Source organism: Panthera leo, chromosome E2, assembly GCF_018350215.1.
Source record: "Panthera leo isolate Ple1 chromosome E2, P.leo_Ple1_pat1.1, whole genome shotgun sequence".
NCBI lineage: Eukaryota > Metazoa > Chordata > Mammalia > Carnivora > Felidae > Panthera > Panthera leo.
Genome location: NC_056693.1, coordinates 44,937,133 through 44,957,309, shown reverse-complemented (window position 1 = coordinate 44,957,309; position 20,177 = coordinate 44,937,133). Strand labels below are relative to the sequence as shown.

General features: G+C 38.6%; 1 long non-coding RNA gene across 1 annotated transcript in view; it reads right to left on the bottom strand.

Annotated features, from left to right (window-relative positions):
• Positions 1-4,224: 4,224 nt before the first annotated feature.
• The window catches only part of LOC122208459, a 46,430-nt gene continuing 30,477 nt past the window's right edge, over positions 4,225-20,177 (bottom strand). The window contains exon 4 of the long non-coding RNA XR_006197237.1: positions 4,225-4,542. This is a non-coding gene — a long non-coding RNA (uncharacterized LOC122208459). The remainder of the gene's footprint in view (positions 4,543-20,177) is intronic.

Below are 20,177 nucleotides of genomic sequence, written 5' to 3'. Positions count from 1 at the left end.
AATACCAATCACAACATCAAAAAGTGACACATGTAGGTTTAGAAAGTGGATACAGTGTTTCTTATAGAAGAGAACATGATGAGAAAAATTAAAGGCCTAAATAAGTCAAGTGATAAACCAGAAGACTCATTAAGAGGTCAATTATCCCCAAAGTGTTATACAGTCAATGCAATCCCAATGAAAATTCCAGCAGGCAATTTGTAGAAATGATACAATGAAATACAGTAATGAATCTCTTAAGTGCCCAGATTATGGTGATGAGATAGCATGTCCTACCAAAAGAAAACAGGGCTTCTTGGAGAAATAATTGACTCTAAATCTTTGACAGGCAATGAGTAAAATTAACCTGAATGCCTCATTATTCCACACAGCAGGAAAGCTACCAAGGACTACTAGGGTGATGCCCTGCCCAAAAGACTGAGCAGCCAACGTGAAGAGCCTCCCACTGGTCAAAACTGGGAGAACCTGAGCTTCAACAAGGATTGAAACCTATCAGGTATGTTCCCATCTATATGTTTGTGACAAACTAATTTTTGAAAGGGGCACCTGAGTGGTTCAGTCAGTCAAGCATCCAAACTCTGCTCAGGTCATGATCTCAGGGTTTCATGAGTTCGAGCCCCCATCAAGCTCTCTACTGTCAGCAGAGAGGTCACTTCTGATACTCCGACCTCCTCTCTATGCTCCTCTTCCACTTATGCCTGCACTCACTCCACCTCTCTCAAACATTTTAAAAAATATTTTTTTTTAATTTAGCCACCTTCAGAGAATAAAAATTATCTTTTAAAAAAAGATATGTAACGAGTTAAACACTTTTTTGTTTATGATTTTAATTTTAGGTAATCTCTATACCCAAAATGTAGCTTGAACTCACAACCCAGAGATCAAGAGTTACATGCTCCGCCGACTGAGCCTGCCAGGTACAATCCATCTTAATCTTATTTGAACCCAACAGATGGGGGGATAGGATCTCTGAACATATGAGGCAAAGTGTCTCCTTAAAAATGTATACCCAAATATAGGTATGCTGTTTCAAAGGGGCACGTACACCCAATGTTTATAGCAGCACTATCAACAATAGCCACAGTATGGAAAGAGCCCAAATGTCCATCAACGGATGAACAGATAAAGAAGGTGTGGTATGTATGTACAATGGAGTATTATTTGGCCACCAAAAGAATGAAATCTTGCCGTCTTCAACGATGTGGATGGCACTAGAGGGTATTAAGCTAAGTGAAATTACTCAGAGAAAGACAAGCATCATATGACTTCACTCATATGAGGACTTTAAGATACAAAACAGATGAACCTAGGGGAAGGGAAGCAAAAACAATATAAAAACAGGGAGCAGGACAAAACAGAAGAGAGCCTTAAATATGGAGAACTAAGCGTTGCTGGCAGGGGGGATGAGCTAAATGGGTAAGGGGCATTAAGGAATCTACTCCTGAAATCCTTGTTTCACTATATACTAACTTGGGTGTAAATTTAAAAATAAATAAATTTTTTAAAAAATGTATAGCCAATTAAGGGAGTTTGGGTACCTCAGTTAAGCAATGACTTCCTGAACTCTGCTCAGGTTGTGATCTCACAGCCATGGGATCGAGCACCACATTCGGCTCTGCATGGACAGCGTGGAGCCTGCTTGACATTTTCTCTCTCAAACCAACTTTAAAAAAATTAATTAATCCAATTAATTTAACAAAGAAAACAAGGGGCGCCTGGGTGGCGCAGTCGGTTAAGCGTCCGACTTCAGCCAGGTCACTATCTCGCGGTCCGTGAGTTCGAGCCCCGCGTCAGGCTCTGGGCTGATGGCTCGGAGCCTGGAGCCTGTTTCAGATTCTGTGTCTCCCTCTCTGCCCCTCCCCCGTTCATGCTCTGTCTCTCTCTGTCCCAAAAAAATAAAAAATAAAAAATAAAAAAAAAAAAAAAAAAAAAACAAAGAAAACAAAACTGGAAAATATTAAACATTAAGCCGAAGGCTAAATAAATTGAAACACAACTAAAACAAAACAGAATTTCAAAAAAATCCCTGAATATAATGGAGAATGGGGCTGGGATCCCAAAACACAGGGACAAGCTTTACAGGAAGAAGCATCTTTGGGGACTACTAGAAAAGTGTGAAAGGGAAGTAATAAAGTCTATGAAATATTTACCACATACAGTGTATGTAGTCCTACTGGGTAGTCTCATCTTTTAATTAGGAGATCAACTTCTACGCTAATAGAAACCATAAGTTATTTACAATGAGAAGAAATATAATAGATGGAAGAGGGCAGGGCTTGGTGCATACTACTGTTGACTACATGTTACCAAGTAAGAAGGTAAAGTGTGTAGGAAGGGGTAGTAGGGGTAACGAGTGAGGTACCAGAGAAATGAAAGCCTGAAAAACAAATGGTGAGGTACCTATAACAGACCAAAGTGCTGGAGAATGGACCTTGAGGCGCATCATCAGAATTCTATCAAGTGGATTAGATGAAAGCAGGAGACTAGGATTGGAGATGCTATTAAGGAGCAGCAAAAGAGCAAGATTGGTAGGCAGGATGGGCAGTGAGAAAGGATAAGAAGAATGAGAGCCCATGTACTTATTCAACATTTGCCAAGAGTCTACCAACCAACATCCTCATCTAGTGGAGAAATTTCTTAGAAAAACAAGAGCCAGAGGTTATCGTGATGGCCTGGGGCTCCAATGGGGTGAAATGGAAGATCCTAAAAACAAAGGAGAACAGGAAGAGTGCCATGACATTAGCAAGGGATTTTCATGTTAAAGGGATGTTCAAGGATATAGGAAAATGAGAGGCTTGGGTTTTCGTACTCTCAGTCCTTCCACCTCAAACAGATGCAGCCGTATTGTCAACTGGCATGAATTCCCTATCCGTATTACTTATAAAAAAGTAGGTTGCTATTCTGATGCAAAGGTAGGGAGAATGAAGGTTAGCAGTACAGAGTTTTGCTATAGTTATACTTCACTATAACATTTAAAAAAAACTTAGATATTCCATCTTATGATTCATATAGTTTATTTAAAAAAGCCCACTACACCCACAAGCATGCCTAACAAAGTACATCATATCATGAGAAAAACCCATTAGAAAATACGTGAGCATTTTATTAATCATCCAAGGAGATTTCGTGAAAATGCAGTGACAGAGGTTATAGTCGCTTTCCTTTGAACATGTGCTGACTTCTGCTGTCTGATGTTCTCATTTGTCAGGTTTCTTAACGTTCCTCTTAATACAGTGTCTTTATTTAGCTCTCCCAAAGGAGTATCAGCAATTTCTGAGAGCAGGAGGAAAACTTTCTGTCAATTCTGCATAATGACTAAAACAGAGTGATTGAATCACTTAATTGAAGCTCTGTAGTTTGTAATGTAATGCATATTAGGACCTGTTTTCTGTGAAAAGGAAACAGTGGGTGGGTGTTCAAGTAGAAGGTAACAACAACAAACCAAGTCTTTTGTCTTTGTTTGCTTTATTACTCTGAAGCTCACACAATCCACAAGGGATTCCCCCCTCAACTCCGTTATAACGAAAGGGGGATGGGAGGGGGAAAAGAAAAGTGTAACTACAACAGCACATAAAAGCCTCACATGTAGATGGAGTTTTATAATCCTGTAATAATTTTTATTAGCCCACAAAATTGCCACCATTCCTGACTTCACCTGTCGGTAACACAGCAAAGCTGCAGCTCAAGAAGGTTCAAGTGTAGTTAGTGTGGTGCCAGTGCAGAAGTCAGAGTTTCCAGATCTGCTTTCGGACTATGAAGACATGACCGTGTCATTTGGAAGATGTGGGAGGGGCAGGGGGGTGGTATGGGGTGTCCAGACTCTGGACGCTTCTCAACTGTTCCATAACATTAAGATTATACTTTATTGTCTGCTTTAGCTTCAATCCAGATGACCAAATACAATTTAGGAATCTAACTAGGAATGGTAATTGAAATTTAGAGGAGATATTTAACAATCCAGCAGAAGTCCTATTTTCTTCAGAGTTGACAGGTTAACTTCAAAAAAAAAAAAATTTATATGGGGGCACCCGGGTGGCTCCGTCGATTGAGCATCTGACTTGGTTTTGGCTCAGGTCATGATCTCGCAGTTTGTAGGATGGAGCCCCACGTAGGTCTCTGTGCTGAGCATGGAGGCTGCTTAAGATTTTCATTCACTCTCACCCTCCTCCCTCTGCCCCTCACCACAAAGCAATTTTTTCTAACAAAAAAATTCTACGGTCAATGCACAATTTAATAAATGCGTTTAACATTTTATTTCACCTTAAAATGTAAATACTCATCTAATGAAATTTAACAGAATACTGTTGTTCAGTGTAGTTCCTCCATCATCTTGACACCGTATTACTGACTGCTGACAACTCAGGCTGTGATCCAGTTTACTTGCAAAGAGACTTTTTTTTTTGGCCACAACGTCAATAGCTTTTGCCTCTGGCTTCATTTTTATCTTTCCCTTCATATTCAGCTCCATCTTTTGTTTTGGCATGTAGGATTTCTGCAATCACCATTTTCCAACTAATTGTCATGTTTAATCTTGTATACAATCTTCTTACCAAAGGAAAAAAAAAAAAAAATCACCAGTCCAGTTTTCTCCAAAGATGTAATCTAAGCTCAACTATTTATTAGATAAATTCATTTATGTTGACTATTAATTTTGTCTTACTTTCATTTTAATTTTCAATTGTTTCCAAAATAAAATTCAAAAATATTCACTTGTATTCTATACACATTTCAGGAATACCATCATTCACTAATGATCTTACGGTATATGCTAAAAACTGGAATGTAAATGAGTGATGGCTAGTTTTCTTCCAGACATGGTTTTCTTTAGGAAACAACTTCATAAACAGTTTCTTTCCAGTGTTAATCCACACCTTATTTTGTGAACTGTAGTACACAGCAAAAACGATTCATACTTTTAAGCGTTCTAGGGTTTGTTAGTCATTTACCTCAAGTGACAATTTTTAAGCTCCCAGTGCTGGCCACTGCTGTTGTTTCTTTTTATTTTGAGGACACACACTCTTCTCTCAGGTCATTGTTTTTATAAGCAAGACCTTTCACTGTCAAACAGTTTACCAATATTGTAAAATACTCATCCACAGGGTGTCAATTAATCAGGAGTCAGATGCTCAGCTGACTGAGCACCCCTCATTCACAAACTATTTTATAAATGATTCACTCGCCTGTGGATTACTTATCAACAGGTTCCACAATTGGTATTTTCTCCCTGCTACTGACTAGTATGTGGACATCATCATTTTTTCCCCACCATCCAAGCCATCTATTTGCTCGAAAATTCTAGTTAAGACTTTACTTAAATTTAAGTCTACCAAACTGGAGACCACTTTTTTCTTCCATGAGCTGCACCTAAAAATACACTGACTAGATTTCCAGTTTGCCCCAAGTACAGCAAGAACGTTAAGACACTTGCCCATCACAAAAGAACAGGACACTTCCCAAGTTTTTATATTTTCAAATGTTAAACATCTAACTTGACAGTTTTGGGTTTAGGCAGGTCTTTGGGTTACAGTGCCTATGAATCAAACTTACCAGCTGGAAACACTCAGGTGGTGGCCATCAATCAATATGCTTCATGGAAGGATTAATTACAAAGGGATCAATTTTTAATACCTTCGTTACTGTTAGTAACTAAACAGTTTCCACAAATATGCCACTACCTCAAAAAAAAAAAACTGGAGCCTAAGTTATGATTTGACAGTCACTTTCAAGTATTTGGGAGGTCAAGTATAATACCAAGGAGAACCCCAAAACACAATACTTATCCTGGAGCTGGGCCAACAGTGAATTTGCCAAAAGAATGGGATAGATTAAACACAAGTTACAGTTACTTGGAATACCAACTTAACAGCCAAAGTATTTTTGGAAATCATGTCAGAGCTGAAATTACAATTTGAGGGAAAAATCCACACTTCATTTCTCCTCTTGCAACATCTAGTCCTAAACTACAACAATATTAGCTGTACAAACAACATTAGTATGTTAGTGCACTAAATGAACAAGTTTTAAAAGCTTCCATTCCAAGGTAGAAACTCAAAATCCCATTTTTTCAGAAATTAGAGTTACTTATACATAAAGAGAAATGGGAGATAACCATCCTGCTCACATTAAGATCTCTGCCTCACAATAAGTAGCATTCACAGAGCTCTGGGATAAGTCACTCTATTATCTCATTTCATCCGTGTAACTAACTCACAAAGGTTTTCCAGATCAGAAAAGTAGCACTTGCCCAGGTGTTTACAGTTAGGAACAGGATGGAATGGAGACTTGAATTCAAAGGTCACGATCTCCCACTTGGCTATTCTGCCCCTCCTTCCTGGTCAAAACTTCCAGTTATCACCAAGGAAATCTCAAATCACCACTGATTGTCTTACAAAATTCAAATTATTTGCATATGTACTCAGTCTCAATTATTTCAACTCTCAATGCCTGAAAACTTTGAATTTGCAACGGTTAGGCAGACACATGCACAGGACACAAAACATGCAAATCCTAACAGTTCTGCATTTCAAAATATGCATACAAGATTAAACAGAAGAAAAACACAGCAGATGCAATCCTTACCAGTAATGTAGCCTCTTTCCTATCTCACAGACTTGAATTAACTCTATTCTTACTCATGTTCTCACCTTTTTTAGGCAATAATCACTGTGTTATCACCTTATGTTACCACTCTACATCTTAGAAAATTTCTAGAAAAATATATTCCTTTCTACATCAATTAATAGAAAAGTTTGAGAAACTTCTAAAACATTTTAAAAACAAAAATTGAATTAAAGTATCAGAGAAAACTGACAAAACAAAGGGTAGACTTACCAGCACTTTTCGTCTAATTTTTTTTTGAGACTTAAATTTAAGTAATCTCCACACCCAGTGTAGGGCTCGAACTCATAACCCCAAAAGTTGCAGGTTTTTCTAACTGAGCCAGCCAGCTGCCCGATATGAAGTGTTTTGGGTTTGTTTTCTTTTATTTTTTATATGAGAAAAGACCACAAAAACACCACACTTCATGGCTTCTCGGCCTTTTGGCTAAGATCAAGTGTAAAAACACCACACTCCACACATCAATCAAAAATTGTTATCAAAAGGTTAACCTTTTTTTTCTTTAAAGCTAAGTTCAAAGAGAAGTTGTTTCTGTATTTAAACAAAGAAAACTCTGGGGTGCCTAAGTGACTCAAGTGGTTAAGTGGCGGACTCTTGGTTTCAGCTCAGGTCATGATCTCATAGTTCATGGGTTCCAGCCCCTCACTGGGGTCTGTACTAATAGCACAGAGCCTGCTTGGGATTCTCTGTCGCCCTCTCTCTCTACCCCTCCCCTGCACATGTTCACTGTATGCACGCTCTCTCTCTTGCTCCTTCTCTCGCTCTCTCTCTCAAAAATAAATAGATAAATAAACTTTAAACAAGGAAAACTCACATGGAAGACTATTAGGCTTAAAAACCTATGGAGACAGATTCCACCATACAGTTAAAAAAAAAAATTGTATCCACGTGATAGCATGTTAGGGTTCCCCCCAAAGCAGACCCTGACATAAAGTTGCAGATAGTCTATAAGAGAAGTGGCCCAGAAAGCACCAGTGAGGAACTAGGGAAAAGAAAAGGAGGCATGTAATGACGTAACAATGACCAGGTTACCTGATAAACACCCGGAGAACAGTCCTGACAGAACCATCTAAACAGCTCCTGAGCAGATACCTCAAAACCTACATACCCGGACACGCGGAAGTGGGGTATTTATCTACCAATATCCGTCCCTCATTGGCTGATGAGTGAGCACAGAACCGACTCCACTCTTACAACCTGCACCTGTGCCCAGCCCAACACCAGCAAAGCCAGAGCAAGCCCTTGGATGGCAGATATTAAGGTGAGAAGCTCCACGTGTGCAGGACTGACTGCAGCTGTGGCAAATCCAGGTGGGCTGATAGAATATGGGTGGGGGTGGCAACAGTGCTGCCACAGCTGGTTATGAGCAGTTTTTCTTGAGCTTCCTCAAGAATGTAATCTCTTTTTCCACTGTTCATTACAGACCTTTTTTACAAACATTGGCCCACCTAAATCAGACCCCTTGCCAACAGACTACAAACCGCTACCCCCACCCCCCTCACCCCCTACACGACTCCACTTACCCCATCTTGCCAACAGCTCTGTCACTTTTTGTGTTAAATCAGTAATCAGTGTTTAAAGTAGCATGATCACATAAATACTGTTTACAGCTGAATCTCATGGTGTAATTTCTTTTCTAGTACAACTTGTTTTTCTGAAGATAATAATTATCTTATTTTTTAGTTGCTTAGTATTCTACAGACCCATCATAACCTTATTTTCTGAAAACATTCAATCTCCTCTCAATATGTAGAAACAAATTAGGTAATCTATCAGTTGAGTTTTTAATTATTGGAGCTGGATTTTAGTCCATTCTCTGCCATTAATTATGTGATCTTATACAAAAGATGAAGAAACATTTTGTCCCTCCATTTCTTCACCGATCACAGGAAGGCAGACGTCAATTAAGCAACTCTTCTCTTTTTTTTTTTTTTAATTTATTTATTTTTGAGAGAGAGAGACAGAGACAGAGTGCAAGCAGGGGAGGAGCAGAGATAGAGGGAGACACAGAATCCAAAGCAGGGTCCAGGCTCAGCGCTCCTAAGCAACCCTTCTTGATGCAAAGACTTCATCTAAGAATCAACTGAGAGCCCAATATCATCTAGAAAAGAGTATATGCTTGAATTCAAAAATTCTAAAATTTTAAATTTCTTACTCCGAGATACGGGTCTAAAACAATTTGTTTTTCCTCCCTAGAATTCAACAGAGACAACTAGAACTGATGAAAGCATGAACAATATGATGCCAATCCAATGGTTTTGCCCAAGGTACTGTAATTCAGGATGAGCTCAAGGGATTTTCTTGACTAGTGAAGCTCATTATCATTAATAGCAGCTTCAAGTTCATATCTAAACGGGAAGGTGCCTCATGAAATAAAAATACACTAATTTACTATATGGGCTACTTTGTCATTTTCTTGACATTCTAGGGGTAAGATGAACCAAGAACTCATTAAAGGTATAAACATCATTCCCCTGTTAGTTGGACCCCCTTTCCCTACACTTAACCTCTTTTATATGGGAGGGGGGGCCATTAGTATTAAATCTCCATTAAGTCTCACTCACCCTTTATGGGAAATTACACTGTGCAAGAGGTATCTTAGGTATTTTTTATAGTAAAATATTTCCTCTGGAAAATAAATCCTAAAAAGTAATTTTGTTTTACCCTAAGAAGAAAATAGTCATTCTACATTTCTGTAAAATGTAATTCATCATTATTACATTACCAGATTACATGCACAATTAAACTTATTTATTAAACAAGACATATGCCAACAACTTCATAATAATCCTCTAAACCATAATAGCAGATTTTCAACTTTAATAACAACATCATGCAGCTAATACTCAAAGGACTAATTTTAAAAGTAAGGGCATTTGGTAATTGAAACTGAAATTAAACAATTAAGCACTTGAGTAATTTAAACATGAACATAAATGTCCTGGCTGTGCTGCTCTTGGCTTTTAGTCAAATTTACTAGTGCCGGTTAGACTTTATCACCCTAATTATTCCTGCTCATATCAGATCTTGCTAAATAGAAATTGAGAATTATTTGAAGTATTTTTTTATTCCTATGTCTTTTCTGCTTCAGAAATGCATTACTATATTCTTCACACAGATAATTAAGAATAACCCCGTGATACTTATCATGACTCCACAGGAATTCAAACAGATATTTGTATACCTATTCCCAGAGGAAGCGCAAAGAAAAGTTTTGATAGAACAAAAAACTTATCCAGTGAGTATACTGCCTTGTTTTTAAGTAATCACCTCTCTCTTTCAACGATGCCCCCTTCTTTCCATTTTCTCCATCAAATATAAAAGCCCACATTAGTCTCATCTCTTTACCTTCAGGAATAAAATAAAATAGGCTATCCCTTAACAATGAACATAAGAGAACAGCCTCTAATTTGGTAGAAATTATCTCTGCCATTTTTACTGTATGATTAGGACTTTTGATATTATGTAATTACAGTTTATTTGGGAATATTACTCCTTTTTTTTTAATGTTTATTTATTTCTGAGACAGAGACAGAGCATGAGTGGGGGAGGGGCAGAGAGAGAGGGAGACACAGAATCTGAAGCAGGCTCCAGGCTCTGAGCTGTCAGCACAGAGCCCGATGTGGGGTTCGAACTCACAAACCATGAGATCATGACCTGAGCTGAAGTCAGTCACTCAACCGACTGAGCCACCAAGGTGCCCCTGGGAATATTACTTCTTAAGTGAATTATGAAAATCAGTGATTTTTTTAATGTAGAAAGACAAAAAAACAAGAAATATTATGAATAGCCCATAACAAGGCATTGGCTTTGAAACAGAAAGAGGCAGCCAGACTGCCCCTGACCAATAGAGGCCATAAACATAATATAAAGCAGGCACCAGGAAAAGATGGCTTCACCATCAAGACCTCATTACCACAGCCAAGTATACAGGCATGGAATGGACATTTCAAGTTCAAGGAACAGCCCAAGTAAAGGTATAGGGATGAAAGAGCTGATGAGTTCCAGGGCATGTGGCTGGGGTCTAGGGTACAAGAGGAGAATTTATAGTAAGTGAACCTAAACAAGTAGGTACAGTCCAGGTCAAATTGATATGTTGTACACCTGAATGTAATGTAACATTGTGTATCAACTGTACCTCAATAAAAAAGAGAGTATTAAGCCATAAATTATTAAAAATTCTAGAATTTAAAGGAAAAAAAAAGTAGGTATAGTCCAGATCACAAAACAAACAAACAAACAAACAAACATGGATTCCAGGCTAAGCCTTTGGGATCATGTCAAGACGGCAATGGGGAATCACTATGCAGGGGAAGCAAAGAGGTTTTGGGTCTACGCAGTAACTCCCTGAGTAAGCTGGAGTAAGGCAAAGTGAAATCATTTATCCCAGAACCCTCCATCCATCTTCAGGACTGATCAAATAACATCAGGCCCTTCCAGAAAAGAAGACTTTTTGTTTAGAAATAGCGATGCTGGATGCCTGTATGAATACTCTATCTGGCAAAAGATATTGCTTATAGCAGATGGCATGTTAGTGATCCTCTGGGGCCACTACATCATGTTGCAGGTCATTGTCAAAGGTGTTTATTCCAGTAAAGCCAAAGTGCTGAGTCATCTGAACAGGCTGGATGTATCATGCAATATTCCTACTGTGTGCTCAGGGCTCATTTCTTCATTTCATTCAGTCAGCAAGTATTTCTTCAGGGCCTATCATGTGACAGGTGTTGTGCTAGGCTCTGGGGAAGCAATAGCGAGCAAAATACAGCCAATTCCTGCCATGATGGTACTTATGGTTTAGTCTATCATCAATGTTTATAATTCTGCCATCATAAGTAAAAGGTTGCTCCCCAAAGGGGACCCTATCTTCTATTCCTTCTTCCATCAGAAGCAGGAATTTATTTCTCAATAGCTAATTTCCTCCTAAGATTCACTCTTTACTGCCAGTACTGATGACAGTAACAGGCATTTTTTTTTTTTTTTTTGTAGAAATGGGTTGATCTTGTACATGTTGTTTTGTTATCTATTTTTTATTAGCCATAAAGATATATTTATATTAAGCCTAAGACATCAAAGTCCAGAAAAAAAAGAGAGAGAGACTGATTCTTAGTGGCCCAAAGTGTAGGAACACTTCCAGCCAACTATGACCAGTACCAGACAGAACAGAGGGAAAGACAGACAAGTAGAGGTTAGATGTGAAATGCCACATATTGGCATCAGGACATCCAGCACTGAGAGCAGAGAACAGAGAGAAACCAGTGAGACAGTATGAACTACAAGAGACTGAATTTACACAAAGAATTTGAGAAACAAGCATGAGGACTTAACAGCCAAGAAGAGAATGTGATACCTATAAAAACATCTTAAGAAACAGCTGTTGCCACTCAAGATCAAAATCATTCTACGGGTGGAGGCAAGTCAGGGCTTTCAGGTAAATAGCTGTGCCTTGTTGGCAACAAGAAGGGAAAAAGAAAAAAAAAAAATCCTTTACCAAATTATGTCCTTGGACAGTCATGAGAAAGCTTTTATAGGCTAGGATAATTTAAGAGCCCTCAAAAGGTTTATGGGTTGCCGTTTAAAAAAAAAAAAAGTACAAAATAAAAATAGCTGCATTTAGTCCTGTGGGGGAATATGGCACAATTCTTAAAATTTAGATTGCTTGTATTATTGAAAAGAAGAAGGTCAACAAAAATGACTATGTTTTGTGGCCACAAAATTCTAACGTGTGCCTATCTGAGAATTGGAGACAGAGGCGTTTTTCTAATCTTGCATTTTGCGGGGAGATTGAAGGCTGCACGGCAGAGCCGAGGCCTCCAGCAGCCCTAAGGCTATGGATCGCCTCCTCGTTGCCCCAGCTACTATGGTATGAAATTTATACACGTTATCTCATTTAATCTTAGCATGATACTAAATATTTGTCCAAAGAGCCACTGGGTAAGTATGTGACAAAAGATAGAATACCCAGCAGTTCTATTTGTAGTCTATAAACACGTAATTATTCTTCCACAAAGATGAATCACTACCTTATTCCAAATACCCTGATCCACCTAGCTCAGCAAATGAACAACACCTGCTAAAATTAGTGTATAAACACAAAGAGTACCAGGATGTTACATTAAAAACAAAAATTACTTTGGCCACATAACCACCTTCAAAGTTTTCAGTTTAAAAGAGAAGAATTATCCAACCAAGATGGACTACAAGGCACTCAAATTTATGACCAAGCAAAACTGCAGAATCACTTTCAGGGGCGCATTAAGAAACTAAAGTCTTCTGTGATTAAATATTCTTTAAAAAAAAATCCCTTCCAGGATTAACATACTGCAACATTTTCTGTGTTGCAACACTAAGGAAATTAATATCTAAACGCTTGATCCTAGCTGTATTTAGAAGGGAGACCAGGGAGTTAATTTATTTTAAGAACCCAGATCTAGATCCACACAATTCGACATTCACTTCTTCATTCAAAGGTCACTAAAATGCATACGTCAGACATCTGCTGCTTTCTTTTAAGAATGCTGAATTTTAAACCCAGCAAGTCTAAATGTAGCTCTAATATAATCTACAAATGACCTTACTAAGTCTTTCTACATCCCATAAAAGTATATTAATTGTATAATTTTATTTAAGTTCCCAACTTGCTGTGATGTATTAGCATATTAAAATTAACTCTGCGGGCTCTAATCATTTCACCTTCTGAGCCAAGTTACCAGGACAAATTTGATAAAATTATAGTACCCCCTTGTGGTGTTACCTTCATACCCTACTAGGACGTTTTGTAATATTATATTTTTTTAAAATCTTCTTCCACTAAGATCAGTGGAAAACTAATTAACCTTTTCTAAATTCTAATAAAATCATGGGGAAATTAAAGGGGTTATCGCCAGATTGTGAAAACAGGTGAGACGGTGTGGCATTTCATCATAAAGTAAGACTATTTGGAGCCATACATATTATTTTTAGAAGAAAAACACTTTTAAGAAATATTTTCTATAGACTGATCCATATAGCCAAATTAAAGCACAAAAACTCTGAAATTATCCATTGGATTTTAGTTTGCCTTGCAAGCACATTCAAATAACTGAAGAGGGGGAAATGGTGTTTTTGAATGGTAAATCAATGTAAATTCTGCACAAATCAGGAAGGAAAAAGAAAACTGGTAAAATTTAAATGCAAAGATTTTCCCCTCATAATTCATCCAGCTTTCTTCTATCAGATCCAATTTAACTGTATATTATTGTCAATGTTCCCAAATACTCTATTTTAATTTTACTAAAGTTTATACTATCATTTAGCAAAACAAGTAAGATCTTTGGACACATATGTAGATATAAAGTTTTTCCTAACTTCATTTTATTTTTCCTATTTTTCCTTGCTTTCCTACCCTTCCCCCCATATATCCCTTACTCCCATCTCCTGATTTCCTAATTAAATTTCATCTTTAAAAAAAATTTTTTTTTAATTTTTTTTAATGAAAAAATTTTTTTTAATTTTAAGTAACCTCTACACCCAATGTGGGGCTCCAATTCACAACCCCAATATCAAGAGTTGCATGCTCTACTGACTGAGCCAGCCAGGTGCCCCTAATTAACTTTCATCTTATTCTAAAATGGGCTTTTGACAATAAGGCAAGGAATCATGGAATTAATTAATTAATTAATTAATAATTGAGAGAGAGAGATAAAACTATCCCCAATATTTTGGCAAGCCCTAGAATAATCCCACTTAGGTCAAAGGATCTTATAAGCAATCCTGTGATCTCACTAGAAGAAAGAGGAAAAGAACTCACTTATGAGTTAATACATTCAGAGCTACTGTCAACGAAATGGCAATTTCATATTCATAGAATGTCCAAGTACCTTACTAAGTAACTAAGAATAAACCAGTACGTTTTTCAGATTAGTTCCACTTTGAGTTCAGCAGTGAAGCAGTTTTGCTCTGGTTCAAGCCAGTAAGCAATTCTAACTCATTTACAATGAAAATATCAAGAAGCTTTGTTTCAATTTAGTTCAGGTTCAGGTTCAATAAAATAATAGTTCTAGTGCAGTTCTGGGAATGTGGAAACATATTTACTAGTTTCTGATTCACATTCCATTGGCTTCCTGAATATAATTTAAAATAAAGAACATTGGATTGTACTCATTTAGGTATTCAGGCAACATTTTTGAAGTCCTTACTATGTTTCAGGGATTGTTGTGGATGTTGCAATACAAAAATGAATACAGCTAAACTCCTGCCTTAAAGAATAATCATATAGTCTGGATAGGAAACAGTCAAGCAAATAGGGGTAATAACATGGGGGGAACTATAGTATCCTAAGAGCTGTAATAAGAATTTCTTAAAGAGTGCCTCACTTTGGTTTGGCAAATGTCTTGATGAGCCCCTAAGAGTATGGATCCACCAAAGGGTAACCTAAAATAACCAAAAATGGTCACCAAATTTCCTTCTAAAGTCAGCAGGTCCTGATTTCTCTCTTCTAGGCTGAGCCTCAATATGTAGTTAGAGGACTAAATAGCAAGATGAATAAATAAACAAGCTGAATTTGTCCTGCATAAGAGAGAAAGGCAACTGAAGGTCACAAGGGTGCAGACAGATGTGCAAGGGAGAGCACAGAACTGGCCCAGAGCCACAACTCACAACCCCAGGGAGAACCACAATATTATATTCGATGTGAATGGCACTGTATAAGCCAACAGCCTTGCAAAAGCCAGAGGGACTTGGGCAGTGCTGGGCAGTATAAGAATCCCCAAGGGCCAAGAAGAAATTTGAGCCAAGAGCAGAAACATCTACAAGGGATTTTTGTAGTTATTTGCCTTGGAGTATAACATAAACCCTTTTCCCACTTCCTCTCCAAAATCAACTTTTCTCTTAAGACGTTTATAAAGTGAACTTGAATTTTTACTATTGGTTTTTGTTTCCATATAGTAGATGATGGTGGCAGTTGTCACTTGGGGCTCTGTTGTGGTGAAGGCCTTCAGTATGTGAGCTTAAAGCAGGTCTTGACCTTGCATCCTCATGGGCCCACAGCATACACCGATCATGATGATGCTGGACCCAAAGGGCAGGAGAAAAGTTGATATCGGAGTTACACAAAGTTATAATTTAAAAAGTAATAAAAGCTAAAACAGAGGTTCAGTGAGAGAACAAAAAAGGAAGCACCTGCTTTGCCTCAGGGAAACAGAAGCATCATGGAGAAAGTGACTTTTAAACTGAGTCCTGAAGGATGAATAGTAGTTCTCCAGAAGAAAAATGGGGAAAGACATTCAGCAGAGTCAAGGGTGTGAACAAAGAGGGGGCATTTGGGGATTACCAGGAGCCAAGTGTGGCTGGAGAAGAAGGGCATTCCTGTTCCATTCCATGCAGGTCTGTCAGCAGGTCTGTCCTGAAAGACTGTCAGTGAAATCTGTCAGTTTTACACCACTTATGTGTTTGTGGGAACAGGTGTCCCCATCTACCTACTACCCCATCCTCCTACTTCTGACTTCCTACTTAACAAAACTCCTTGAGAAAGACTCTAGTTGAATGTGTTGTTTGTCCTTCATGGTACCTTTCCTCCCATTATTCTCTTGTGGATGGAGTAGAGTTCCCTACCTCATGTATGTTGGGCTTGGTCACATGATGTGTTTCAAACAATGGAATTGTAAACAGAAAGGACACTGTGCCAGTTCTATAGCGGAGGCCTTAGGAGGCATCCTGTATTGTGGCCCCACTTAGCTGTAGGTCCCAGAATGAGGAGACATACTGATATGGGCTGAACTGTGTCTTCCAAAAAATCATATGAACCCCCAGAATTTAACCCCCAGAATCTCAGAATGTGATTATATTTGGATATGGGGTTTTAAAACAGGTGAGTAAGTTAAAATGAGGCCACTAAAGAGGTCCCTGATCTAATATGACTGGTGTCCTTATAAGAAAAGGAAATTTGAACATATAAGGAGATACCAGCACCGTTTGCATACACAGGAAAGAACACAGTGAGGACACAGTGAGACACGGCCATCAGCAGGCCAAGAGAAGGGCTTCAGAAGAAACTAAACTTGCTGATACCTTAATCTTGAATTTCTAGCTTCCAGAACTGTGGGAAAATTAATTTCTGTTGTTTAGGCCACACAGTCTTTGCTATTTAGTTAAGGTAGCCAAAGCAAATTAATACACACATGGAACAGACTTAACTCATCTTGTAGACTGAACCAGAGCCAAACTACAGATCCATGAGCAAGAAACAGCGTTTATGGCTGTAAACGACCAACATCTTGGGGTTGCTTGTTATGCATTATTATTACAGCAAAAACTGCCCAATACACTTTGATTTCCTAATTCAAAACCATTTAGCTTCTAAATATGCCATGAGGTGTTATTGCTAAATAACATCCTGTGCTGCTGGTTTGAAACAGTTAATAAAAGAAATAAACCAAAAACCAAAAACATCAACAACCTAAAGAGACAGAGACAATTCTTTTGTCTTTATTTATTCTGATTTTCCTTCTACTTGCCCTTGGAGACTATTTCATAGAGTCACTGAGATTATAAGATCTAGAATCAGATTATCTAGGTTCAAATTCTTCTGGCTTTATCATTTGCTAGCTTTTGCAGTCTTAGGCAAATTACTTAATTTCTCTGTATCTCACTTTTGCCATCTACAAAGTGAAAATATAATAATATCTACCTAAGAGTTGAGAAGATTAAATGAATGAATAAAAGAGCTTGGAGCAATGTCTGACACTACATTTTCACTCATATTCACTGTAGGTAACACTGTCTGACTACACTGAGGATTATCTGCTTGCTCATGTCCCTCTGTCACCCTCTACTTAACACCAAAATCTCCCCCATCCCCAAAACCCCTTCCAGGGATCTGTCCCAAGACTTTTCTCTTTTCATTCTAGACATTCTCCCAAGGTGATCTGGTCTATTCCTATAACTTATACTATACCTACTCAAATCTGTATATTTATTCTAGACCTCTTTCTGAACTCCAAAACCACATTTTCTACTGCCTACCAGACATCTCCAGGCTTTACCTTGAAGCCTTCTGGTGAAGCCCTACATCAGTTGGAGATGATCATCAGAGAGACTATATATATATATGCGTGTGTGTGTGTGTGTGTGTGTGTGTGTGTGTGTGTGTGTGTGTGTCCTATAGCTTCATAAAGATAATGCGTCTTAATGAGAACCCAAAGGCATGCTAAAGTCACAGGAGGTAATAATAATAATTATATTAATATAAATTATTATCTATTGAGATCCTTTCTAAGAAAGTTCTTCTCTAAATATTTTACACATATTAAGTCTTTTAATCTTCATAGAATTGCTGTGTGGTAGGTACTACTATTACCTCTTTTCAAAAAATGAAAAAACCAAGGCACAAGGAGCTTATATAACCTGTGTCATACAGCTGGAAATGGTGTAATCGGAAACCAGGCAGGGAGGCAAACTCTGGAGTCTACCATTTTAACCACTATATTTCACTTTCTCTCAAAAATAAGACCTGATGGGGCTCCTGGGTGGCTCAGTCGGTTAAGCGTCCAACTTCAGCTCAGATCATGATCTCACGGTTCGTGGGTTCCAGCCCTGCATCGGGGTCTGTGCTGACAGCTCAGAGCCTGGAGCCTGCTTCAGATTCTGTGTCTCCCTCTCGCTCTCTGCCCTACTCCCATTAACACTCTGTCTCTGTTTTTCAAAAATAAATAAATGTTTTTAAAAATTTTTTTAATAAATAAGGCCTGAATAATTTCTCAGACATTAAAACAAGCACATCGATTATTATTTTTAATACTAATGGCTAACATTTTGGGGGCCAGATATTCTTTAAAATGAAATGCTTTCCACACATTAATTTGTTTGATCCCTCAATAACCCTGTAATGCAGGTCTTGGCATTGTACCCACTCTACCTATGAGGAGACCAACACCCAGAGAAACAGTAAGTAATTAACCCAAAGTTACACAGTCATAAGTAGCAGAGATAGGACCCAACCCTGGCAGTCTCACACCAGCATCCATGATCTCAATGACTGATGCCTCAAGAGATGAACACTAAACTATCTCTTGACTAACTGTGAGCATTCCCTCTCCTATGCCACACACCAGTATTGCATATGCCATTGGAAGATTTCCCAGTTCCAGTACCCATGAGGCCCCACCTGTGGGGAACTGACACAGCCTCTCCATCTCTCTCTGGGATTACATGAATCTTGTCACTGATTCCATGCGGCTCTGCTCCATCCCTTCTACACCCAGCTTCTTCTTACTTGTGGTTTCAGTTACAACACAATTTTAGCTTTCATCTGACTTTGGCTTGCCCTGGTGCTGACTCAGTCCTCTACCCCACATGACCCATTAGCCCAGCGCCCTACAGCTAACTGGCTACAGTTTCTGTCTCTGAGTCAGAGACAGTCAGCGGACTGGTCACTGGCCAGCCAGTGGGACGGCTGATCTAGATGAGGTGTCCATCTCCATTAGCTACACTGGATGGGAAGCTAGATTCACATGGTAGAGGAAATCAGAAATATTCAGCATAGAAAAGAGAAAATGTAAAAGAAAAAGTGACCTAAACTATGGACAAACTATCACGGGAACAAACTTTTTACCTCCTCCCAACTTTCTTTTAATGGTCACAGTGGCAATCTCCATATCACTGATGTGTTGAAGCAGACACAATGAGGAAGGTCTAGGAAGAGATTTCTGCCCAGGTGAGGCAAGGCTGTAGGTGATCTCTAAGGTCTCTATGAATTTGGGGACAATTCAGTATTCGTTGAAAAATGTACCAAATACACCTTAGATAAATATTTTAAATGTTCTCCAAAATACCAACTTTCAGATTGTCTGACGAATTTTCTCCACCCTTTCAGGAGGTTGCACTTAGACGGCACGTGTAAAGGCACAAGAGGCAGGAAGAAACACCGCACAGAGGAAGGAGCTTCACCAACTCCACCCCTTCAGCAGCACCTGTCACCCTAATGGCCCTGGGTCCTCTCCTAATAAAATTAAACTCCACCCACCAGAATTACAATTAAATGACTAGTTAATAGTTTCTGGACTCCTTGAATGTCCCATGTTATATGGAATCTGCCATCACCTATGAGTGAATTTTAATAGCTGAAGATTTATCTATTACTTTCCCTGCACAACAGCGTGAGGTGCTCTACCTGACCAGATGCTGGATACAAAGCTAATTTCCTAATTAGGGATACTGTCCCTAATTTCAAGGGCCCACCATCCAGGGAAGGAGGGAAACACAGTCATAAATAACATAATAAAGAATACTCTGGCAAGGCACCTGGGTGGCTCAGTCAGTTGAGCATGGGACTTCAGCTCAGGTCATAATCTCACAGTTCATGGGTTCAAGGCCCACATTGGGCTCTGTGCTGACAGCTCAGAGCCTGGAGCCTATTTCGGATTCTGTGTCTCCCTCTCTCTCTGCTCCTCCCTGGCTAGCACTCTGTCTCTTTCTCTCTCTCTCTTAAAACTAAATAAACACTAAAAAAAAAAAAAAAAAAAAAAAAGACTACTCTGTGGCAAATAGAGTGCAGAAGGAGAGGAGGAAAGAGAAAAGTTTATTCC